This window comes from Rhinoderma darwinii, assembly GCF_050947455.1.
Source record: "Rhinoderma darwinii isolate aRhiDar2 chromosome 5 unlocalized genomic scaffold, aRhiDar2.hap1 SUPER_5_unloc_13, whole genome shotgun sequence".
NCBI classification, from domain to species: Eukaryota; Metazoa; Chordata; class Amphibia; order Anura; family Rhinodermatidae; genus Rhinoderma; species Rhinoderma darwinii.
Window position 1 is genome coordinate 1 of NW_027461769.1, and position 26364 is coordinate 26364.

Below are 26364 nucleotides of genomic sequence, written 5' to 3' on the forward strand. Positions count from 1 at the left end.
GAGGAGCCAGAGCCAGCTTTCTGACATCATAATGGGGCCTCAGAGATAAAAGCCTGGGCCCAGGCAGTGTTGGTCAGTGCTGCTCAGCAGGCAGCACTGGACTGGACTGGATTACAGCTGATACAAGGTGTGAAGGAACAAGGGGTGGCTGTGGGCATGCACTGGCTGCCGCTGCCAGTGTTTATCTGCATGGCAGCAGGGCATTTGGGCGTTGCCAGGAAGGCGTTTTTATGTAGATTCCTCCTCTTTCAGCACTGCATTGTGGTGCAAGCAAAAGAAGCAAATCCTGTCTGGCTTCCTCTCCGGCCTTTATTCACCTCCCGTGTAGCTGTGAGTGTGTGAGCCTGCAGGGCCCCATGGAATTGCCTAGAAGTAGGCTGAATCGCTGCAAGGGCTGAACAGCAGTATCGGGCAGGCTCGGGCAACGCGCGGCCCGTTCGGGTTATCGCTTCTCGGCCTTTTGGCAAGATCAGGTGTAGTATTTCTGCATCTGGTTTTGTTGGGAGGTGTCCGGGGTACCCTGCTCCTTGGCCTTGGGGGATCGTCTCTTTTCACAGAGAGACTTCACCCCCTTGCTGCTATTTGGGGAGTGGGCTTAGCCCCCGGACAACGAGTTGCGATCGCGCCTTACCCAAGAGGTCAACCGGCCTTGAGGCGTTTTTCTAAGAGCGTTCCGAGGGCGTTTATCGGGCTTCGTAGGTGTCTGGGGTACCCTAATCCTTGGCCTTGGGGGAGGCTTCCACTTAATTGTGGAATCTGAGCCCTTGCTGCTATAAGGGACAGGCTTAGCCCCCAGGCACTGAAAATGCCATTTACATTTGGATTTGCATCCGGGGACACCCGGTTGCGCCAGTCCGTCCGCATCGAGGTGGAAGAAGGCCATCGCCAGCGGAAGAACCTTCGCTTCATTGTGGAGGTGATTCTGCTGGACTTCCTGGGGCTCAAGCGGGCGGACATCCTGTGTCTCAACGACCAGGAAAGCCGCGGTCGGTACACCGTATCCTTTACGGCCGCGGCATGTTGCGACAACATGCACAAAAGATTGTCTGATGCGGACCAGAGTGAGGAGCGGCTAAATGGACTGAACTTTTTATTCCTCTACGGGAGGAAGAAGTCCCGCTCGTGATGTGCATGTTCAGTCCATTTGTCTCAGAGCGTGACATTGAAACCTTCCTCAGTCGTTACTGCAGGGAGGCCCGCTTCTCACATAAAATCTTGAACACCCAGAGCTTCTGGAATGGCAAAAGGAAATATTGGGTGAAGTTCCGCCAGGATCCCAATGGCATTGGAGGCTTACATCACCCACCCCAGAACTTTGCCATTGGGAAGAATCGAGGATTCCTATTTTACCCCCAGATGCCAATAGCCTGCCGGAACTGCTTGAGATATGGCCACACCAGAGAACATTGTGACCGGCCCCATGTGGTGCAGTGTAACAGGTGTGGCCAGGTTGGACACGTAGCGGCAAAATGCAGTTCCGAGGTGTTGTGCAATCTGTGCGGCATGACTGGGCATGCTTTTAAAGATTGCCCCCGCAGAGCGAAATCTGGGCCACCCAGACCAGGGCCAGAGCGGCAGTTTGCAACATGTGCAGACGCCGCTGGTAATGCCCCAAAACGAGCATTGACGACTGAGGGGTCCAGGCCAAAGTCCTTCACAGCTCCATCGGGGGGCCCACCGATGTCAGCCTCGAGGGACGGCCATAGGGATTCCACCGGGTCCAGGCAGAGCAGGAGGAATTCTGACTCTGCTGGACATAAGTTGACCGGCACCTCTGCAAACAGGTCCTCTGCTCCGCCTGCAGTGGACCCTGTTGAGGCAGTGGTTAGCGACAGGCGTCGTGGCTCCGTAGGTTCTGCAGTAGGACCTGACGCCTGTCCCAAGAGTGTGGGCATGGAGCGGAGACACTCTGTGTCAGACGAGGGCTCCATTAAGAAAACCCTAAAATATGCTGGATTGGAGCCTCGTTTTGACCATTACCGGTCAACGGGGGGGTCGGAGCAAAGTTCCTCCACTGCGGTTGTGGAGGGGCTTGCGATGAAGGCTCCCCGTAAGCAGGCAAAGGTTGCCAAGAGTGATGGGACCTCACTGGCCCTTGTGCAGCTGCCCAGTAAGGACATCAGCGATATCTTCAGCCAGGGGCCAGAGATGGGTGAGAGCGACTTCGAGGAGATGGATAGGAGCCATTCTGCAAAGAGACAGCGAGAGGAAGAGGAGTCCGGAGTTCGGAGGAAAGCTGCCTATCGGAGTTCGGATGAGAGCAGTGTGGGGGTTGGAGCCGCCCACGTATCTGGCTCTGACCCTACCAACATCCAAGATTTATTGACCCCTCAAAAAGGGGGTCCAGACTCGCAGCTGATCTCCGAGTACGACTCTTCTGGTTCGGACTCTGACCTCAACTAAGACTATGTTGGTTCCTATCAAAGTCGCCTCACTAAATGTGAGGTCCCTAAAGAGCCCTGTCCGCAGGACTGCTTTATTTTCATTTTTAGAGACTGTGGACTTTGACCTTTGCCTGCTTCAAGAATGTGGAATCCCTAATGACTTGGAATATCAAGATTTAAAGATGGACTGGAAACTAGGCCCCTCAGTCTGGTCTGGTGGAAATGACTGTCGCTCTGCGGGGGTTGGATTGCTCTGCCGAGGTCGTTTTATCTCCATCCAAACAGTGACTGAAATCATGCCCGGCAGAGCTATTTTAATACATTTGCTTTTTAATGGAATTTTAATTCGTGTTTTAAACGTTTATGCCCCTCCTACCAAACAGGAGAGGGCAGAACTATTAGAGATTTTACCATTGTTTTGTGTTGGGTCTACCCCCCTGCTGGTGGGTGGTGATTTTAACTGTGTACGAGATGGAGAACACCGGCAGGGTGGGGATTTTAATCGAAAAATTGACCGTACTTCTTACCTGCTCAAGAATTTTATTGGTGATTTTAAATTGAAAGATTGCTGGAGGGAACTCTTGCCTGCGGACCCAGGCCCCACCTGGTCCAATGGAAGAGTGAGCTCCAGAATTGATTTTATTTTCACTTCTAATAGTTTTATTCCCAAAAAATGTTTGCTTTTAACAAATATTTTATCTGATCACAAGCTCCTTTCGGTGCACCTGGAGCTAGAGGGAGAGCAAAAAGCTTGTAGGGGTCCCTGGAGACTAAACACCACACTCCTGGAGGACCCCATCATTAAAGAGGAGTTTGTGCGGACCTACCAGTGCTGGCAGTCCCATAGAGCGCCCAGTCAGCCTATGCTACACTGGTGGGAGGGCATTAAACCCAAAATCAGAGCTTTTTTTATTCGAGCAGGTAAGAAGAAAGCCAAAGAGAAAAACAATGGTTTTATGTTCTTAATAAACGTTTACATGTACTTTTTAAATTGAAGGAGATTGGTATGGATGTTGATGATGATATCTTAAATCTTAAAGCTGAAATAAAACATGCCATAGAAGAGAAAGGGAAACAAATAATTTTTAATTCACATGTAAAGCACCTCGAGGATGGCGAGAAGTGTTCCCGGTTCTTCTTCAAAAAGGTAATGGATAAACGAGATGTCATTTTAAACCTTGAAGGAGAAACCACTATGGTCGGCATTTTAAATTCTGTTTTAATTTCTCTACCAATCTCTTTTTAACAAGAAAAATATTGATCCTTCCTTTTTAGAACATGTTCTTAATTCCCTTGATGCCAAGCTAGATATTTTAGACCAGGAAGTTTTATCCCGTAATATTACCTTGGAGGAACTTTTATTTGCTTTTAAAAGTTTTTCTAATGGGAAAGCTCCTGGGGAAGATGGTCTGCCCATCGAATTTTATCATGCTTTTTGGGAAATTTTAAAGAATGACATGTTTTTATTGTATAAGGAAGTTTTTATTACTGAAGAGCTGCCCCCTTCCTGGAGGAGGGGGATTGTGTCCTTAATTTTTAAAAAAGGTGAGAAGGACCAGTTAAAAAACTGGCGCCCTATTACTCTTTTAAACGTTGATTGTAAAATTTTAGCTAAACTAATAACAATCCGTTTTAAACCTTTTATTCATAAATTAATCCATCCAAACCAGGTATGTGGGGTACCTGGGAGGTCAATTACTGAGTCCCTGAATATTTTACGTGACATCATTTGGTATTTTAAAGAAAGGGGTCAAAGCCTTGCTATTTTATCCTTAGATTTCGAGAAGGCTTTTGACCGGGTCTCCCATGAATATCTTTTTATGGTTCTTAAAAAGATGGCTGTTCCTGAAATTATTTTAACACGTATTAAGCTTTTATATCGATCCTGTTTTAGCCAAATTTCTATCAACGGATTTTTAACTAAAGGTGTTCCTCTTTTATCAGGGGTGAAACAGGGGTGCCCGTTGTCTCCGCTCCTTTTTATTTGTGCCATAGAACCTCTGTTCACCCTAATAAGAGATGATAAAGTCATCAGAGGCGTGCCCATACCTGGAGGAAGGGGGAACCAGGTAAAAATCCTAGGCTATATGGATGACGCCACCATCCTATGCCCAGACGCCGCTTCTATGAGAAGGGCATTGAGGAACACCGGCTTTTTTTGTGAAGCCTCTGGTTTTAAATTAAACGTTGATAAATGTGACTGTTTTTATACTGGTGTATGGGATTCCTCTGTGACACCAGGAGTTAACATGCAGCAGGATCAGATAAAAATTTTAGGAATTGTTTTTAATCAAGAAAACGATGGGAGACCCAATTGGGATTCAGTAATTGCCAAAATGGAAAAAAAGGTTTTAATGTGGAATTTGAGAAATCTCACCATGGAGGGAAAAGTTTTAATAATTAAATCTGTTTTATTACCCATAATGCTTTATGTAGCTATGGTTTTCCCTCCAACAATTTTATATATTAAAAAAGTGACCAGGATCTGTTTTATGTTTTATGGGGTTCCAAATGGAAAAACTAAAACGTGATTTTATGTACAGATGTAAGGACAATGGCGGGAGAGATGTTCCTAACCTTTTTAACTTCTTTTACATTAAATACTTTTGCTTCTGTTTTAAAATGTATAATTCTGATGGTATTTTTAGCTACTTTTTAAAGTACGCTACGGGCATGATTTTTAAACGATGGTTTCGTGTCCCTTTGAATTCTCCTGTGCTTCTGTGTCCCCCAAAACAATATGCGGTGCTCGAAAAAACTGTCAGGCTCCTAGGTCTCCAAGAATTGGAGCCTGACATATTGGGGGACCAGAAAAAAGTGTCACTCTCCTGTAGGCGGCAGGAGGATACACTGGCAGTTTCAAATTTCTCACAGGCAAGGTCCAAGGTGGTGTGGCGGAACGTTTTCGGGAAATTTATGGCAAATGTGCACAAGGACCTTGCCTGGGCAATCGTTCACCAGTGCCTCCCTACTCGTGAATTCCAGCATAGGCGAGGACTGGTGGCGAGAGCCAAGTGCCCGAGAGACAGGTGTGGTGACGACGAGACGGTAATGCACCTGTTTTGGAACTGCCCATATGCACAGGAGGTTTGGAGGAAGGCAGGCCCATTGCTGAAATGGGCCTGCGGTCTTAAAGATCTTAAATTTGAATATGTGTTTTATGGTCTTTTTAACTGCCCAAGTTTTAAACAGCAAATGGTCTGTTGGATCATTTTAAACTGTTTTAAGAATGCCATCTGGAAGGTTAGGAACATTCTGCTTTTTAAACATGATTTTATTGACGTTAAAAATTGTGTGAAATATGCCCTAAGTGAAATGTATATTTATTATCTTAGGGACAAAAAGCAGCTAGGGGTAAAAGAAGCAACATCCATGTGGTGTTTGCAAATGTGGAATACTATAACATTTTAAATAAAAATGGTTTTATTCCTTTATGTCTTTTATGCCCTGTATAAATTTTATCCTGCTATTGTTCTGTACTTTTATTATAACATCTGTATTACTGGTCTTATTATTATTACTTTTGTATTCATTTAAATGTATGAATATTCATGTATTATGCCATTGATTTTATCTTGTGGTTTCAATTTTTAAAAAAAAAAAAAAGTCTGTAAAATATATTATTTTTGCCAATAAAAAACTTTGTTGAAACCTTATCTGTTCTTATCAGTTTAATATCTGATACGTCCCCTATCTGGGGACCATATATTAAATGGATTTTTAGAACAGGGAGATGGAAATAGAGCTTGCTCTGTCCACTCCACGCATTGACCTGGTATTGCAGTATTTCCAGGACCGGTGCACCCTTTCCTTATGTGTTGACTAAAATCAGATTCCAAAAGTGTTTTTTGTGTTTGCCATTGTTTCTGTCTTTCTGAAGGGATCTCCCCTTTTAATCCCATTATTTCAACACCTGTTGGACAATGCATGAGTGATAATGAGCTAATTTATTAAATGCAATTAATGAATACATTGCCACCTCTTGTTTTGTGTCGTCTGTGTGTCTGTGTTTCCGGCATTTCACATTGGAACAGCTTATTCACCTTCCTTGTCTTCTCTCCGCCCTCCCTTTTAGGTAAGTTAAAGAGCTGCACCTAAGCCAGCCACTGATTGATGCAGCACCACAGTCAAATAGTGGAGTGGAGTAGGGGAACAGCAAACAGCCATTAAAGCCGCCCGCCCGCCACAATGGACCTACCTGTGTACACTAGATGGATGTGATGGAATGTACTGTCGTCCCTACATTTCAAGAAGGAGTAAGAATTGCAGTTGCAACAAAGCCTTGCTTGCCTACAAAGAGAGCAGAAATTTGGATTTGTTACTATGTTACCTAGAAGAATAACAAACTGTGCAAGGATGGAGGTTGTAGGAGCAAGGAGAAGTTGTCTGTAAAGTTGGTGGATGCTTATTTTCCATTTTGCAGTCCCTTGTCTCCCTCTTGTGGCCTCCTGGAGGCAACTAGCTGTGCAAAAAAAGACAGCCTGGCGGCCGGCTGTTGCAGTGTTGCCCTCTCAGGCAACACTGAGTGACTGACTGAGCCGCACCGTCTTATATAAAGTTCAGACGGAACTTTGCACGTGTCATAGTGGAGCCCTGAGGAGCCAGAGCCAGCTTTCTGACATCATAATGGGGCCTCAGAGATAAAAGCCTGGGCCCAGGCAGTGTTGGTCAGTGCTGCTCAGCAGGCAGCACTGGACTGGACTGGAACTGGACTGGACTGGATTACAGCTGATACAAGGTGTGAAGGAACAAGGGGTGGCTGTGGGCATGCACTGGCTGCCGCTGCCAGTGTTTATCTGCATGGCAGCAGGGCATTTGGGCGTTGCCAGGAAGGCGTTTTTATGTAGATTCCTCCTCTTTCAGCACTGCATTGTGGTGCAAGCAAAAGAAGCAAATCCTGTCTGGCTTCCTCTCCGGCCTTTATTCACCTCCCTTGTAGCTGTGAGTGTGTGAGCCTGCAGGGCCCCATGGAATTGCCTAGAAGTAGGCTGAATCGCTGCAAGGGCTGAACAGCAGTATCGGGCAGGCTCGGGCAACGCGCGGCCCGTTCGGGTTATCGCTTCTCGGCCTTTTGGCAAGATCAGGTGTAGTATTTCTGCATCTGGTTTTGTTGGGAGGTGTCCGGGGTACCCTGCTCCTTGGCCTTGGGGGATCGTCTCTTTTCACAGAGAGACTTCACCCCCTTGCTGCTATTTGGGGAGTGGGCTTAGCCCCCGGACAACGAGTTGCGATCGCGCCTTACCCAAGAGGTCAACCGGCCTTGAGGCGTTTTTCTAAGAGCGTTCCGAGGGCGTTTATCGGGCTTCGTAGGTGTCTGGGGTACCCTAATCCTTGGCCTTGGGGGAGGGTTCCACTTAATTGTGGAATCTGAGCCCTTGCTGCTATAAGGGACAGGCTTAGCCCCCAGGCACTGAAAATGCCATATACATTTGGATTTGCATCCGGGGACACCCGGTTGCGCCAGTCCGTCCGCATCGAGGTGGAAGAAGGCCATCGCCAGCGGAAGAACCTTCGCTTCATTGTGGAGGTGATTCTGCTGGACTTCCTGGGGCTCAAGCGGGCGGACATCCTGTGTCTCAACGACCAGGAAAGCCGCGGTCGGTACACCGTATCCTTTACGGCCGCGGCATGTTGCGACAACATGCACAAAAGATTGTCTGATGCGGACCAGAGTGAGGAGCGGCTAAATGGACTGAACTTTTTATTCCTCTACGGGGAGGAAGAAGTCCCGCTCGTGATGTGCATGTTCAGTCCATTTGTCTCAGAGTGTGACATTGAAACCTTCCTCAGTCGTTACTGCAGGGAGGTCCGCTTCTCACATAAAATCTTGAACACCCAGAGCTTCTGGAATGGCAAAAGAAAATATTGGGTGAAGTTCCGCCAGGATCCCAATGGCATTGGAGGCTTACATCACCCACCCCAGAACTTTGCCATTGGGAAGAATCGAGGATTCCTATTTTACCCCCAGATGCCAATAGCCTGCCGGAACTGCTTGAGATATGGCCACACCAGAGAACATTGTGACCGGCCCCATGTGGTGCAGTGTAACAGGTGTGGCCAGGTTGGACACGTAGCGGCAAAATGCAGTTCCGAGGTGTTGTGCAATCTGTGCGGCATGACTGGGCATGCTTTTAAAGATTGCCCCCGCAGAGCGAAATCTGGGCCACCCAGACCAGGGCCAGAGCGGCAGTTTGCAACATGTGCAGACGCCGCTGGTAATGCCCCAAAACGAGCATTGACGACTGAGGGGTCCAGGCCAAAGTCCTTCACAGCTCCATCGGGGGGCCCACCGATGTCAGCCTCGAGGGACGGCCATAGGGATTCCACCGGGTCCAGGCAGAGCAGGAGGAATTCTGACTCTGCTGGACATAAGTTGACCGGCACCTCTGCAAACAGGTCCTCTGCTCCGCCTGCAGTGGACCCTGTTGAGGCAGTGGTTAGCGACAGGCGTCGTGGCTCCGTAGGTTCTGCAGTAGGACCTGACGCCTGTCCCAAGAGTGTGGGCATGGAGCGGAGACACTCTGTGTCAGACGAGGGCTCCATTAAGAAAACCCTAAAATATGCTGGATTGGAGCCTCGTTTTGACCATTTCCGGTCAACGGGGGGGTCGGAGCAAAGTTCCTCCACTGCGGTTGTGGAGGGGCTTGCGATGAAGGCTCCCCGTAAGCAGGCAAAGGTTGCCAAGAGTGATGGGACCTCACAGGCCCCTGTGCAGCTGCCCAGGAAGGACATCAGCGATATCTTCAGCCAGGGGCCAGAGATGGGTGAGAGCGACTTCGAGGAGATGGATAGGAGCCATTCTGCAAAGAGACAGCGAGAGGAAGAGGAGTCCGGAGTTCGGAGGAAAGCTGCCTATCGGAGTTCGGATGAGAGCAGTGTGGGGGTTGGAGCCGCCCACGTATCTGGCTCTGACCCTACCAACATCCAAGATTTATTGACCCCTCAAAAAGGGGGTCCAGACTCGCAGCTGATCTCCGAGTACGACTCTTCTGGTTCGGACCCTGACCTCAACTAAGACTATGTTGGTTCCTATCAAAGTCGCCTCACTAAATGTGAGGTCCCTAAAGAGCCCTGTCCGCAGGACTGCTTTATTTTCATTTTTAGAGACTGTGGACTTTGACCTTTGCCTGCTTCAAGAATGTGGAATCCCTAATGACTTGGAATATCAAGATTTAAAGATGGACTGGAAACTAGGCCCCTCAGTCTGGTCTGGTGGAAATGACTGTCGCTCTGCGGGGGTTGGATTGCTCTGCCGAGGTCGTTTTATCTCCATCCAAACAGTGACTGAAATCATGCCCGGCAGAGCTATTTTAATACATTTGCTTTTTAATGGAATTTTAATTCGTGTTTTAAACGTTTATGCCCCTCCTACCAAACAGGAGAGGGCAGAACTATTAGAGATTTTACCATTGTTTTGTGTTGGGTCTACCCCCCTGCTGGTGGGTGGTGATTTTAACTGTGTGCGAGATGGAGAACACCGGCAGGGTGGGGATTTTAATCGAAAAATTGACCGTACTTCTTACCTGCTCAAGAATTTTATTGGTGATTTTAAATTGAAAGATTGCTGGAGGGAACTCTTGCCTGCGGACCCAGGCCCCACCTGGTCCAATGGAAGAGTGAGCTCCAGAATTGATTTTATTTTCACTTCTAATAGTTTTATTCCCAAAAAATGTTTGCTTTTAACAAATATTTTATCTGATCACAAGCTCCTTTCAGTGCACCTGGAGCTAGAGGGAGAGCAAAAAGCTTGTAGGGGTCCCTGGAGACTAAACACCACACTCCTGGAGGACCCCATCATTAAAGAGGAGTTTGTGCGGACCTACCAGTGTTGGCAGTCCCATAGAGCGCCCAGTCAGCCTATGCTACACTGGTGGGAGGGCATTAAACCCAAAATCAGAGCTTTTTTTATTCGAGCAGGTAAGAAGAAAGCAAAAGAGAAAAAACAATGGTTTTATGTTCTTAATAAACGTTTACATGTACTTTTTAAATTGAAGGAGATTGGTATGGATGTTGATGATGATATCTTAAATCTTAAAGCTGAAATAAAATATGCCATAGAAGAGAAAGGGAAACAAATAATTTTTAATTCACATGTAAAGCACCTCGAGGATGGCGAGAAGTGTTCCCGGTTCTTCTTCAAAAAGGTAATGGATAAACGAGATGTCATTTTAAACCTTGAAGGAGAAACCACTATGGTCGGCATTTTAAATTCTGCTTTTAATTTCTACCAATCTCTTTTTAACAAGAAAAATATTGATCCTTCCTTTTTAGAACATGTTCTTAATTCCCTTGATGCCAAGCTAGATATTTTAGACCAGGAAGTTTTATCCCGTAATATTACCTTGGAGGAACTTTTATTTGCTTTTAAAAGTTTTTCTAATGGGAAAGCTCCTGGGGAAGATGGTCTGCCCATCGAATTTTATCATGCTTTTTGGGAAATTTTAAAGAATGACATGTTTTTATTGTATAAGGAAGTTTTTATTACTGAAGAGCTGCCCCCTTCCTGGAGGAGGGGGATTGTGTCCTTAATTTTTAAAAAAGGTGAGAGGGACCAGTTAAAAAACTGGCGCCCTATTACTCTTTTAAACGTTGATTGTAAAATTTTAGCTAAACTAATAACAATCCGTTTTAAACCTTTTATTCATAAATTAATCCATCCAAACCAGGTATGTGGGGTACCTGGGAGGTCAATTACTGAGTCCCTGAATATTTTACGTGACATCATTTGGTATTTTAAAGAAAGGGGTCAAAGCCTTGCTATTTTATCCTTAGATTTCGAGAAGGCTTTTGACCGGGTCTCCCATGAATATCTTTTTATGGTTCTTAAAAAGATGGCTGTTCCTGAAATTATTTTAACACGTATTAAGCTTTTATATCGATCCTGTTTTAGCCAAATTTCTATCAACGGATTTTTAACTAAAGGTGTTCCTCTTTTATCAGGGGTGAAACAGGGGTGCCCGTTGTCTCCGCTCCTTTTTATTTGTGCCATAGAACCTCTGTTCACCCTAATAAGAGATGATAAAGTCATCAGAGGCGTGCCCATACCTGGAGGAAGGGGGAACCAGGTAAAAATCCTAGGCTATATGGATGACGCCACCGTCCTATGCCCAGACGCCGCTTCTATGAGACGGGCATTGAGGAACACCGGCTTTTTTTGTGAAGCCTCTGGTTTTAAATTAAACGTTGATAAGTGTGACTGTTTTTATACTGGTGTATGGGATTCCTCTGTGACACCAGGAGTTAACATGCAGCAGGATCAGATAAAAATTTTAGGAATTGTTTTTAATCAAGAAAACGATGGGAGACCCAATTGGGATTCAGTAATTGCCAAAATGGAAAAAAAGGTTTTAATGTGGAATTTGAGAAATCTCACCATGGAGGGAAAAGTTTTAATAATTAAATCTGTTTTATTACCCATAATGCTTTATGTAGCTATGGTTTTCCCTCCAACAATTTTATATATTAAAAAAGTGACCAGGATCTGTTTTATGTTTTTATGGGGTTCCAAAATGGAAAAACTAAAACGTGATTTTATGTACAGATGTAAGGACAATGGCGGGAGAGATGTTCCTAACCTTTTTAACTTCTTTTACATTAAATACTTTTGCTTCTGTTTTAAAATATATAATTCTGATGGTATTTTTAGCTACTTTTTAAAGTACGCTACGGGCATGATTTTTAAACGATGGTTTCGTGTCCCTTTGAATTCTCCTGTGCTTCTGTGTCCCCCAAAACAATATGCGGTGCTCGAAAAAACTGTCAGGCTCCTAGGTCTCCAAGAATTGGAGCCTGACATATTGGGGGACCAGAAAAAAGTGTCACTCTCCTGTAGGCGGCAGGAGGATACACTGGCAGTTTCAAATTTCTCACAGGCAAGGTCCAAGGTGGTGTGGCGGAACGTTTTCGGGAAATTTATGGCAAATGTGCACAAGGACCTTGCCTGGGCAATCGTTCACCAGTGCCTCCCTACTCGTGAATTCCAGCATAGGCGAGGACTGGTGGCGAGAGCCAAGTGCCCGAGAGACAGGTGTGGTGACGACGAGACGATAATGCACCTGTTTTGGAACTGCCCATATGCACAGGAGGTTTGGAGGAAGGTAGGCCCATTGCTGAAATGGGCCTGCGGTCTTAAAGATCTTAAATTTGAATACGTGTTTTATGGTCTTTTTAACTGCCCAAGTTTTAAACAGCAAATGGTCTGTTGGATCATTTTAAACTGTTTTAAGAATGCCATTTGGAAGGTTAGGAACATTCTGCTTTTTAAACATGATTTTATTGACGTTAAAAATTGTGTGAAATATGCCCTAAGTGAAATGTATATTTATTATCTTAGGGACAAAAAGCAGCTAGGGGTAAAAGAAGCAACATCCATGTGGTGTTTGCAAATGTGGAATACCATAACATTGTAAATAAAAATGGTTTTATTCTTTTATGTCTTTTATGCCCTGTATAAATTTTATCCTGCTATTGTTCTGTACTTTTATTATAACATCTGTATTAATGGTCTTATTATTATTACTTTTGTATTCATTTAAATGTATGAATATTCATGTATTATGCTGTTGATTTTATCTTGTGGTTTCAATTTTAAAAAAAAGTCTGTAAAATATATTATTTTTGCCAATAAAAAACTTTGTTGAAACCTTATCTGTTCTTATCAGTTTAATATCTGATACGTCCCCTATCTGGGGACCATATATTAAATGGATTTTTAGAACAGGGAGATGGAAATAGAGCTTGCTCTGTCCACTCCACGCATTGACCTGGTATTGCAGTATTTCCAGGACCGGTGCACCCTTTCCTTATGTGTTGACTAAAATCAGATTCCAAAAGTGTTTTTTGTGTTTGCCATTGTTTCTGTCTTTCTGAAGGGATCTCCCCTTTTAATCCCATTATTTCAACACCTGTTGGACAATGCATGAGTGATAATGAGCTAATTTATTAAATGCAATTAATGAATACATTGCCACCTCTTGTTTTGTGTCGTCTGTGTGTCTGTGTTTCCGGCATTTCACATTGGAACAGCTTATTCACCTTCCTTGTCTTCTCTCCGCCCTCCCTTTTAGGTAAGTTAAAGAGCTGCACCTAAGCCAGCCACTGATTGATGCAGCACCACAGTCAAATAGTGGAGTGGAGTAGGGGAACAGCAAACAGCCATTAAAGCCGCCCGCCCGCCCGCCCGCCACAATGGACCTACCTGTGTACACTAGATGGATGTGATGGAATGTACTGTCGTCCCTACATTTCAAGAAGGAGTAAGAATTGCAGTTGCAACAAAGCCTTGCTTGCCTACAAAGAGAGCAGCAATTTGGATTTGTTACTATGTTACCTAGAAGAATAACAAACTGTGCAAGGATGGAGGTTGTAGGAGCAAGGAGAAGTTGTCTGTAAAGTTGGTGGATGCTTATTTTCCATTTTGCAGTCCCTTGTCTCCCTCTTGTGGCCTCCTGGAGGCAACTAGCTGTGCAAAAAAAGACAGCCTGGCGGCCGGCTGTTGCAGTGTTGCCCTCTCAGGCAACACTGAGTGACTGACTGAGCCGCACCGTCTTATATAAAGTTCAGACGGAACTTTGCACGTGTCATAGTGGAGCCCTGAGGAGCCAGAGCCAGCTTTCTGACATCATAATGGGGCCTCAGAGATAAAAGCCTGGGCCCAGGCAGTGTTGGTCAGTGCTGCTCAGCAGGCAGCACTGGACTGGACTGGATTACAGCTGATACAAGGTGTGAAGGAACAAGGGGTGGCTGTGGGCATGCACTGGCTGCCGCTGCCAGTGTTTATCTGCATGGCAGCAGGGCATTTGGGCGTTGCCAGGAAGGCGTTTTTATGTAGATTCCTCCTCTTTCAGCACTGCATTGTGGTGCAAGCAAAAGAAGCAAATCCTGTCTGGCTTTCTCTCCGGCCTTTATTCACCTCCTGTGTAGCTGTGAGTGTGTGAGCCTGCAGGGCCCCATGGAATTGCCTAGAAGTAGGCTGAATCGCTGCAAGGGCTGAACAGCAGTATCGGGCAGGCTCGGGCAACGTGCGGCCCGTTCAGGTTATCGCTTCTCGGCCTTTTGGCTAATCTCAAGGGGTTGGTCAGGAGGTCCGTCTGGGTGCTCGCCCTTGGCCTTGTGGCATCGCTGGTTTACCAGCTTAAGCCACCTGCTGCTTTAGGGGGTGAGCTAGGAGACAAAGAAGGCGATCATGGGCGTTCAGATCGTATATCCCAGGACCGGAGATCTCCGGGTCAAGTTTGGAATCCGCATCAATGCTACAGCTGGATTGGAGAATCGCTTTCCTCTTGGACGTCTGGTGGACAAAGTTATTTTTGGAGCTCTGAAGATCCCTCGCCCTGCCATCCTCTGCCTCCAGGAACATAAGGTGGGTCATTATACCCTTGTGCTTAATTCTAGGAGCGACTGCCTAAATTTCTACAACACTTTGAAGAAGAACCGCAACAATGCTGCTTTGGATGGTCTTGTTTTCACTCTCCTCTATGAAGATGGGAATGTCCCTTTGGTTGTCTTCATGTACAATCCCCATGTGCCAAGGTCGGACATTGAGGCCTTCCTCCTCCGCCATTGTGAGTCTGTGGTCTTTTCCAACAAGATCCTCAACGAGGCTGGAATCTGGAGTGGCAAGTACAAATTTATTGTTAATTTTAAGAGGGATCCAGAAGGGGTTGATGGGCTAAGCAGACCCCCCTTGAACTTTTCTATTGGCAGGGACAGGGGCTATCTTTTCTTCCCTAACCCCCCTCTCTTTTGCAAGAACTGCAAGATCTTTGGACACATACTGGAGTCCTGTAATCAAGGAAAAAGGTGTGGGAAATGCGGCCAGGTGGGCCATGAGTCAAAGGTTTGTACCAACCCCATCGTTTGCAACCTCTGTGCACAGACAGGACACGCCTTCAGGAATTGTCCTAAGCGTTCTTATGCAGATATGGCCAGACAGAGGCCTGCTGGGAGACCTGAAGATCCTGAGGTTGCTGGTCCAATTATCCAGGCAGAAAGTCCACTGTCTGAGGAAATTGCAGTTGCAGGTGCGGAGGGTGGAGTGATGGAAATATCACCTGTGGAAGAAGACCTTCCCCCTCTTTCTGATGAGCAAACCGGGCTGCAAGGTGAAGGTGAGGTTGAGACTTCAGTCTCCATAACCCCAGTGATTGTGTGGGAGGAGGCAGAGGAGGCTCATGAGGTGGCTGGAGAGCAGGGTGATTTTTGCAACAGCTGTTGTGAGACCAGGTGAAGAGGAGTTTGGGATGGCTCCAAAAAGGCAGAGAACAAACTTTTCACCATCAAGTGAAGGAAGTGCGAGTCCACAGAGGGACGGCGTGTATCCTGTGACTAGTATTTCTTTTGACACTCCTTTTCTAGGGGATCAGGAAGGCTCTATCTTTGCGTTGGAGTGCCAGCCTCAAGAAGGAAAAGGCTGAGGAAAAGATGGGCTTGTTGTTCAACGTTTTCATCTCCAGATTAAAACATGGCTGCCAAAATCACATGTCATGTCCTATCCCTGAATGTCAGGCTGATTAAATCTAGGCCTAGGAGAATTGCAGCACTAGATTTCCTTAAAAATCTAGGGGCTGATATTTTTTGCTTGCAAGAATGTGGCATCTCTGATGCATTAGATGAAAAAGAATGGCAATATGGCCAAAGTATATGGTCAGGCTCGGTTAAAAATAAAAATGATGGTGTGGGAATCTTATTGGGGAATAAGGATTATAAATTTGATAGTTATACTGTGGTGGAGGCGGGTAGATGCTTATCTGCAATTATAAGCTATAGAGGGTGGAAGGTCAGGGTAATAAATGTGTATGGGCCAACAAGTAAAGGGGATAGAGTAGAGTTGTTAGAAAAATTGAGTATTTTTTTGCCTGGTAGGATCCCTACTGTGTGGGTGGGGGACTTCAATTGTGTTACCGAAGGGGCTAAGATGGATGTGTCGGGTAAAATGTTAAATAATTTAATTAATGATTTTTCTTTTGTAGATGCATCTGAAATGTTTTTAGGTAAGCCGCCGCCCGCAACCTTTAGAGCAGAGGGGGGTGGGGTGACATCCAGGATTGACCGGGTGTTTTTCAAAAATTTGGTATGTAAATCTTTCCGCCAAGATGATGTGATGTTTACTGATCACGTGAGTATGAGTGCTTTTTTTGAGGGGAATACAAAATTAAAGTATGGTAAAGGGGTGTGGAAGCTGAATATCAGGTTGCTTGAAGATAAAAAAGTGATGGATGATTTTAAGCGTGCATATGTGGGATGGAAGTGGAAAAAAAGAAATTTTGCGAATATGTTAGAATGGTGGGATTGGATGAAGGGTGAAGTTAGGAAATTCTTTAAAAAATGGGGATATAAAAAAGCTGCAATTCGTAGGAATAAATATAAAGAGCTGAATATGAGAATGGAGTGGTTGAGGAAGCTTAGTATGCTTGGGTATGATGTGGGTGACTTGCTTTGTGCGGTCAAAAGTGAGATTAAGAAAGAGATGGATGAGAGGGGGAAAGAAATCATATATAGATCTAAGATTGAACATCTGGAAAAGGATGAGAAGTGCACAAGATTTTTCTTCAAAAAGATGTGTGGGAAGAAGGATGATATGGATGTTGTTATGAATAGTGGGGGTGACTGTGTTTATGGGGAGGATGTGATGAATGAAGTGGAGTCGTTCTATCGCGAGCTGTATGGTGACAAATGGACTGATAGAGATTTGGTGAATGATACCATGAATAATTTAGAGAATGTGCTAGGGAAGGAGGATTCTGATATGTTATCAGAGGGAATTACAATGGATGAAGTTATGCAAGTGGTCAAGAGTGCTAGTAAAAATAAAACTCCAGGGATGGACGGTATTCCTGTGGAATTGTATGTGCAAGCGTGGGACATAATGGGAGCAGACCTAGTGGAAGTGTGTCAGTTTATGTGGGACAATGGGATAATGAGTGAATCTATGAAAGAGGGTGTTGTTGTGTTAATACATAAAAAGGGTGATAAAAGGAATCTGGGTAATTGGAGACCTATCTCTTTGCTCAATAGTGATTACAAGTGCTATAGCAAAATTCTAGCAAATCGAATGCGTGAAGTGATCGGTCAAGTAGTGGGGGAGGATCAGGTGTGTGCGGTACCAAGTAGGCGTATGACTGACAACCTGTTGCTGTTAAAAGATTTGATTGGGGATAGCATGGACAGAAAGCAAAAGTGTATGGTGCTAGCTGTGGACTTTGAGAAGGCGTTTGACCGCGTGTCACATGAATTTATGTTTGGTGTGTTGAATAAAATGGGTTTTCATAGCAAGTTTGTGAGTGCAGTAAGATGCTTGTATGGAGGAGTGACGAGCGAATTTTTGGTGAATGGGTTTTTGAGTGGTAAAGTGAGAATTAAATCGGGAATCAGACAAGGTTGTCCGATGTCCCCCGTTCTTTTTATTAGCGTAATTGAAGTTTTGTTGTGTATGTTTAGGAAAGAGAAGGTGATGAGGGGCTTGCTGATACCTGGTAGTGGAGGTAAGGTGGTGAAAACTCTAGCTTATATGGACGATGTGGTCATTGTGAGTGAGTCTCTAGCTAGTTTGACTAGGGCTAGATTGGTGTTAGATCTTTTCTGTAGTGCGTCCGCTTTTAGAGTGAACTGGAGTAAAAGCATCTTTAAGTGTTTTGGTGACAGTAATGTTAGAATGGATGGTGTAAAGTGTGAACAAGGCGCAATTAGGGTTTTGGGTATTTTATTCAATGAAAACTTAAAGGGGAACGAGAGTTGGGATGAATGTGGTATGCGGATTGAGCGAAAGTTGAATTTCTGGCGTATGCGTAGTTTGACGTTTTCTGGTAAAACCTTAATCATTAAGTCAGTTATTTTGCCAATCCTGCTCTTTTGTGCAGTGATTTTTCCCAATTCAACAAGGAAAATAAAAAAGGAAGAGAAAATGTTTTTTACTTTTTTTTGGGGATGCAGGATGGAAAAGTTGAAGCGGGAGTATCTATATAAATTGTGCGAGCATGGTGGAATGAATTTCCCAAATATTGAGGTTTTCTTGGGGTTGAGTTATGTGAAGGTAGTGACGGTGTTGATTGAGCGGAATAACAAAACTGCGTATATGATGAGGTATTTGGCTGGATGGACGCTTTTCGGGTTAAATTGGGTGAAGAGGGATGCAAGAGTGCCTGTGGCATTTAAATGTCCTGTGTGGTACATGAAGATTGAATGGTTTGTGAGGAAGTATGATTTACTATCTGTACCTATGGTGGATTTCAAGAATAAGAATGGTGTGATGAAAAGAATGCGGGCGAATGAGCTTGCATGTAATATTGATGGGCTGCGGTCAGGTGAAGCGGATGCAGTATGGAAGAATTTGGATATTGTAGGGGTGTCAAATCGCCAACGGGATGTAGTGTGGATGTCATTACATAATATACTGCCTGTGAGACAAGTCCAAAAGCAGCGGGATCTCATTAGACATGAAGTGTGCCCTAGGGAGGGGTGTGGGGCTAGTGAGAGCATACGCCATCTAATATGGGATTGTGACTTCTCTTATGAAGTATGGAAGAGAGTAGGGGGTTTGTGTAAAGAGTTGGCAGGTGTAACATATGTGAATTGGAAGGTGGCAATGTTTGGGATGGGTGCATGTAGTAGAGCTAAAGATAGAATATTATGGTTAATAATGGTATGTGTGATGGAAAGTCTGTGGGATGTGAGGAATCTTTTGGTATTTAAAAGAAAGGTTGTGTCTGTAAATGATTGTGTTAAGATATTTTTGTCTCGGTTATATGTCAAATATTTATGGGATAAGCAGCGCGGTGGTGGCAATGTTGATTCCGAAGGGATTTGGAAATTCAAAAAGTGGAAAGCATTAATCCGCTATAAATAATGTTGTTTTGTCATCTGTTATTACTGTAATGCATTGTCTTTCTTTTGGAATTAAATAAAAGAACAAATTTAAAGAGTAACCATAGAGATGATTGATATAAGCGATATCGTTTTTTTGATTATTCAGATTGAAAAACTTAAGTTTTCGCTTCGTATCTAACTGAATGGTTATTAAAAAAAAAAATAAAAAAATCTGTTCTTATCAGTTTAATATCTGATACGTCCCCTATCTGGGGACCATATATTAAATGGATTTTTAGAACAGGGAGATGGAAATAGAGCTTGCTCTGTCCACTCCACGCATTGACCTGGTATTGCAGTATTTCCAGGACCGGTGCACCCTTTCCTTATGTGTTGACTAAAATCAGATTCCAAAAGTGTTTTTTTGTGTTTGCCATTGTTTCTGTCTTTCTGAAGGGATCTCCCCTTTTAATCCCATTATTTCAACACCTGTTGGACAATGCATGAATGATAATGAGCTAATTGATTAAATGCAATTAATGAATACATTGCCACCTCTTGTTTTGTGTCGTCTGTGTGTCTGTGTTTCCGGCATTTCACATTGGAACAGCTCATTCACCTTCCTTGTCTTCTCTCCGCCCTCCCTTTTAGGTAAGTTAAAGAGCTGCACCTGAGCCAGCCACTGATTGATGCAGCACCACAGTCAAATAGTGGAGTGGAGTAGGGGAACAGCAAACAGCCATTAAAGCCGCCCGCCCGCCCGCCCGCCACAATGGACCTACCTGTGTACACTAGATGGATGTGATGGAATGTACTGTCGTCCCTACATTTCAAGAAGGAGTAAGAATTGCAGTTGCAACAAAGCCTTGCTTGCCTACAAAGAGAGCAGCAATTTGGATTTGTTACTATGTTACCTAGAAGAATAACAAACTGTGCAAGGATGGAGGTTGTAGGAGCAAGGAGAAGTTGTCTGTAAAGTTGGTGGATGCTTATTTTCCATTTTGCAGTCCCTTGTCTCCCTCTTGTGGCCTCCTGGAGGCAACTAGCTGTGCAAAAAAAGACAGCCTGGCGGCCGGCTGTTGCAGTGTTGCCCTCTCAGGCAACACTGAGTGACTGACTGAGCCGCACCGTCTTATATAAAGTTCAGACGGAACTTTGCACGTGTCATAGTGGAGCCCTGAGGAGCCAGAGCCAGCTTTCTGACATCATAATGGGGCCTCAGAGATAAAAGCCTGGGCCCAGGCAGTGTTGGTCAGTGCTGCTCAGCAGGCAGCACTGGACTGGACTGGATTACAGCTGATACAAGGTGTGAAGGAACAAGGGGTGGCTGTGGGCATGCACTGGCTGCCGCTGCCAGTGTTTATCTGCATGGCAGCAGGGCATTTGGGCGTTGCCAGGAAGGCGTTTTTATGTAGATTCCTCCTCTTTCAGCACTGCATTGTGGTGCAAGCAAAAGAAGCAAATCCTGTCTGGCTTCCTCTCCGGCCTTTATTCACCTCCCGTGTAGCTGTGAGTGTGTGAGCCTGCAGGGCCCCATGGAATTGCCTAGAAGTAGGCTGAATCGCTGCAAGGGCTGAACAGCAGTATCGGGCAGGCTCGGGCAACGCGCGGCCCGTTCGGGTTATCGCTTCTCGGCCTTTTGGCAAGATCGGGTGTAGTATTTCTGCATCTGGTTTTGTTGGGAGGTGTCCGGGGTACCCTGCTCCTTGGCCTTGGGGGATCGTCTCTTTTCACAGAGAGACTTCACCCCCTTGCTGCTATTTGGGGAGTGGGCTTAGCCCCCGGACAACGAGTGGCGATCGCGCCTTTTCCAAGAGGTCAACCGGCCTTGAGGCGTCATTAAACGAGCGTTCCAAGGGCGTTTTGTCGGGCATCGTAGGTGTCTGGGGTACCCTAATCCTTGGCCTTGGGGGAGGGTTTCACTTAATTGTGGAATCTGAGCCCTTGCTGCTATAAGGGACAGGCTTAGCCCCCAGGCACTGAAAATGCCATTCACATTTGGTTTCGCATCCGGGGACACCCGGTTGCGCCAGTCCGTCCGCATCGAGGTGGAAGAAGGCCATCGTCAGCGGAAGAACCTTCGCTTCATTGTGGAGGTGATTCTGCTGGACTTCCTGGGGCTCAAGCGGGCGGACATCCTGTGTCTCAATGACCAGGAAAGCCGCGGTCGGTACACCATCTCCTTTACGGCCGCGGCATGCTGCGAGAATATGCACAAGAAACTATCTGATGCGGGCCAGAGTGAGGAGCGGCTAAATGGACTGAACTTTTTATTCCTCTACGGGGAGGAAGAGGTCCCGCTCGTGATATGTATGTTCAGTCCATTTGTCCCAGAGTGTGACATTGAAACCTTCCTCAGTCGTTACTGCAGGGAGGTCCGCTTCTCACACAAGATCTTGAATACCCAGAGCTTCTGGAATGGGAAAAGAAAGTATTGGGTGAAGTTCCGCCAGGATCCCAATGGCATTGGAGGCTTTCACCACCCACCCCAGAACTTTGCCATTGGGAAGAATCGAGGATTCTTATTTTACCCCCAGATGCCAATAGCCTGCCGGAACTGCTTGAGATATGGCCACACCAGAGAACATTGTGACCGGCCCCATGTGGTGCAGTGTAACAGGTGTGGCCAGGTTGGACACGTGGCGGCAAAATGCAGTTCCGAGGTGTTGTGCAATCTGTGCGGCATGACTGGGCATGCTTTTAAAGACTGCCCCCGCAGAGCGAAGTCTGGGCCACCCAGACCAGGGCCAGAGCGGCAGTTTGCAACATGTGCAGACGCCGCTGGTAATGCCCCAAAACGAGCATTGACGACTGAGGGGTCCAGGCCAAAATCCTTCACAGCTCCATCGGGGGGCCCACCGATGTCAGCCTCGAGGGACGGCCACAGGGATTCCACTGGGTCCAGGCAGAGCAGGAGGAATTCTGACTCTGCTGGACATAAGTTGACCGGCACCTCTGCAGACGGGTCCTCTGCTCCGCCTGCAGTGGACCCTGTTGAGGCAGTGGTTAGCGACAGGCGTCGTGCTTCCGTAGGTTCTGCGGTAAGACCTGACGCCTGTCCCAAGAGTGTGGGCATGGAGCGGAGACACTCTGTGTCAAACGAGGGCTCCATTAAGAAAACCCCCAAACATGCTGGATTGGAGCCTCGTTTTGACCATTACCGGTCAACAGGGGGGCCAGAGCAAAGTTCCTCCACTGCGGTTGTAGAGGGGCTTGCGATGAAGGCTCCCCGTAAGCAGGCAAATGTTGCCAAAAGTGATGGGACCTCACAGGCCCCTGTGCAGCTGCCAAGTAGAGACATCAGCGATATCTTCAGCCAGGGGCCAGAGATGGGTGAGAGCGACTTCGAGGAGATGGATAGGAGCCATTCTGCTAAGAGACAGCGAGAGGAGGAGGAGTCCGGAGTTCGGAGGAAAGCTGCCTACCGGAGTTCCGATGAAAGCAGTGTGGGGGTTGGAGCCGCCCACGTATCTGGCTCTGACCCTACCAACATTAAAGATTTGTTGACCCCTCAAAAAGGGGGTCCAGATTCGCAGCTGATCTCCGAGTACGACTCTTCTGGTTCGGACTCTGACTTAAACTGAGACTATGTTGGTTCCTATCAAAGTCGCCTCACTAAATGTGAGGTCCCTAAAGAGCCCTGTTCGCAGGACTGCTTTATTTTCATTTTTAGAGACTGTGGACTTTGACCTTTGCCTGCTTCAGGAATGTGGAATCCCTAATGACTTGGAATATGAAGATCTAAAGATGGACTGGAAACTAGGCCCCTCAGTCTGGTCTGGTGGAAATGACTGTCGCTCTGCGGGGGTTGGATTGCTCTGCCGAGGTCGTTTTATCTCCATCCAAACAGTGACTGAAATCATGCCCGGCAGAGCTATTTTAATACATTTGCTTTTTAATGGAATTTTAATTCGTGTTTTAAACGTTTATGCCCCTCCTTCCAAACAGGAGAGGGCAGAACTATTAGAAATTTTACCATTGTTTTGTGTTGGGTCTACCCCCCTGCTGGTGGGTGGTGATTTTAACTGTGTACGAGATGGAGAACACCGGCAGGGTGGGGATTTTAATCGAAAAATTGACCGTACTTCTTACCTGCTCAAGAATTTTATTGGTGATTTTAAATTGAAAGATTGCTGGAGGGAACTCTTGCCTGCAGACCCAGGCCCCACCTGGTCCAATGGAAGAGTGAGCTCCAGAATTGATTTTATTTTCACTTCTAACAGTTTTATTCCCAAAAAATGTTTGCTTTTAACAAATATTTTATCTGATCACAAGCTCCTTTCGGTGCACTTGGAGCTAGAGGGGGAGCAAAAAGCTTGTAGGGGTCCCTGGAGACTAAACACCACGCTCCTGGAGGACCCCATCATTAAAGAGGAGTTTGTGCGGACCTACCAGTGTTGGCAGTCCCATAGAGCGCCCAGTCAGCCTATGCTACACTGGTGGGAGGGCATTAAACCCAAAATCAGAGCTTTTTTTATTCGAGCAGGTAAGAAGAAAGCAAAAGAGAAAAAACAATGGTTTTATGTTCTTAATAAACGTTTACATGTACTTTTTAAATTGAAGGAGATTGGTATGGATGTTGATGATGATATCTTAAATCTTAAAGCTGAAATAAAACATGCCATAGAAGAGAAAGGGAAACAAATAATTTTTAATTCACATGTAAAGCACCTCGAGGATGGCGAGAAGTGTTCCCGGTTCTTCTTCAAAAAGGTAATGGATAAACGAGATGTCATTTTAAACCTTGAAGGAGAAACCACTATGGTCGGCATTTTAAATTCTGCTTTTAATTTCTACCAATCTCTTTTTAACAAGAAAAATATTGATCCTTCCTTTTTAGAACATGTTCTTAATTCCCTTGATGCCAAGCTAGATATTTTAGACCAGGAAGTTTTATCCCGTAATATTACCTTGGAGGAACTTTTATTTGCTTTTAAAAGTTTTTCTAATGGGAAAGCTCCTGGGGAAGATGGTCTGCCCATCGAATTTTATCATGCTTTTTGGGAAATTTTAAAGAATGACATGTTTTTATTGTATAAGGAAGTTTTTATTGCTGAAGAGCTGCCCCCTTCCTGGAGGAGGGGGATTGTGTCCTTAATTTTTAAAAAAGGTGAGAAGGACCAGTTAAAAAACTGGCGTCCTATTACTCTTTTAAACGTTGATTGTAAAATTTTAGCTAAACTAATAACAATCCGTTTTAAACCTTTTATTCATAAATTAATCCATCCAAACCAGGTATGTGGGGTACCTGGGAGGTCAATTACTGAGTCCCTGAATATTTTACGTGACATCATTTGGTATTTTAAAGAAAGGGGTCAAAGTCTTGCTATTTTATCCTTAGATTTCGAGAAGGCTTTTGACCGGGTCTCCCATGAATATCTTTTTATGGTTCTTAAAAAGATGGCTGTTCCTGAAATTATTTTAACACGTATTAAGCTTTTATATCGATCCTGTTTTAGCCAAATTTCTATCAACGGATTTTTAACTAAAGGTGTTCCTCTTTTATCAGGGGTGAAACAGGGGTGCCCGTTGTCTCCGCTCCTTTTTATTTGTGCCATAGAACCTCTGTTCACCCTAATAAGAGATGATAAAGTCATCAGAGGCGTGCCCATACCTGGAGGAAGGGGGAACCAGGTAAAAATCCTGGGCTATATGGATGACACCACCGTCCTATGCCCAGACGCCGCTTCTATGAGAAGGGCATTGAGGAACACCGGCTTTTTTTGTGAAGCCTCTGGTTTTAAATTAAACGTTGATAAGTGTGACTGTTTTTATACTGGTGTATGGGATTCCTCTGTGACACCAGGAGTTAACATGCAGCAGGATCAGATAAAAATTTTAGGAATTGTTTTTAATCAAGAAAACGATGGGAGACCCAATTGGGATTCAGTAATTGCCAAAATGGAAAAAAAGGTTTTAATGTGGAATTTGAGAAATCTCACCATGGAGGGAAAAGTTTTAATAATTAAATCTGTTTTATTACCTATAATGCTCTATGTAGCTATGGTTTTCCCTCCAACAATTTTATATATTAAAAAAGTGACCAGGATCTGTTTTATGTTTTTATGGGGTTCCAAAATGGAAAAACTAAAACGTGATTTTATGTACAGATGTAAGGACAATGGCGGGAGAGATGTTCCTAACCTTTTTAACTTCTTTTACATTAAATACTTTTGCTTCTGTTTTAAAATGTATAATTCTGATGGTATTTTTAGCTACTTTTTAAAGTACGCTACGGGCATGATTTTTAAACGATGGTTTCGTGTCCCTTTGAATTCTCCTGTGCTTCTGTGTCCCCCAAAACAATATGCGGCGCTCGAAAAAACTGTCAGGCTCCTAGGTCTCCAAGAATTGGGGCCTGACATATTGGGGGACCAGAAAAAAGTGTCACTCTCCTGTAGGCGGCAGGAAGATACACTGGCAGTTTCAAATTTCTCACAGGCAAGGTCCAAGGTGGTGTGGCGGAACGTTTTCGGGAAATTTATGACAAATGTGCACAGGGACCTTGCCTGGGCAATCGTTCACCAGTGCCTCCCTACCCGTGAATTCCAGCATAGGCGAGGACTGGTGGCGAGAGCCAAGTGCCCGAGAGACAGGTGTGGTGACGACGAGACGGTAATGCACCTGTTTTGGAACTGCCCATATGCACAGGAGGTTTGGAGGAAGGTAGGCCCATTGCTGAAATGGGCCTGCGGTCTTAAAGATCTTAAATTTGAATACGTGTTTTATGGTCTTTTTAACTGCCCAAGTTTTAAACAGCAAATGGTCTGTTGGATCATTTTAAACTGTTTTAAGAATGCCATCTGGAAGGTTAGGAACATTCTGCTTTTTAAACATGATTTTATTGACGTTAAAAATTGTGTGAAATATGCCCTAAGTGAAATGTATATTTATTATCTTAGGGACAAAAAGCAGCTAGGGGTAAAAGAAGCAACATCCATGTGGTGTTTGCAAATGTGGAATACCATAACATTGTAAATAAAAATGGTTTTATTCTTTTATGTCTTTTATGCCCTGTACAAATTTTATCCTGCTATTGTTCTGTACTTTTATTATAACATCTGTATTACTGGTCTTATTATTATTCTTTTGTATTCATTTAAATGTATGAATATTTATGTATTATGCCATTGATTTTATCTTGTGGTTTCAATTCTTAAAAAAAAGTCTGTAAAAT

The 26364-nt window shown here is 45.0% G+C and overlaps 2 non-coding genes and 1 pseudogene across 2 annotated transcripts; all 3 read left to right on the forward strand.

Annotated features, from left to right (window-relative positions):
- Positions 1–6001: 6001 nt before the first annotated feature.
- On the forward strand, positions 6002–6193 carry LOC142685297 (U2 spliceosomal RNA). The gene has a single exon (XR_012854799.1). It is a non-coding gene; the product is annotated as a U2 spliceosomal RNA (small nuclear RNA).
- A 6799-nt stretch (positions 6194–12992) lies between these two features.
- On the forward strand, positions 12993–13184 carry LOC142685298 (U2 spliceosomal RNA). The gene has a single exon (XR_012854800.1). It is a non-coding gene; the product is annotated as a U2 spliceosomal RNA (small nuclear RNA).
- A 6206-nt stretch (positions 13185–19390) lies between these two features.
- LOC142685304 (U2 spliceosomal RNA) lies at positions 19391–19571 on the forward strand (annotated as a pseudogene).
- The last annotated feature ends 6793 nt before the right edge of the window (positions 19572–26364 follow it).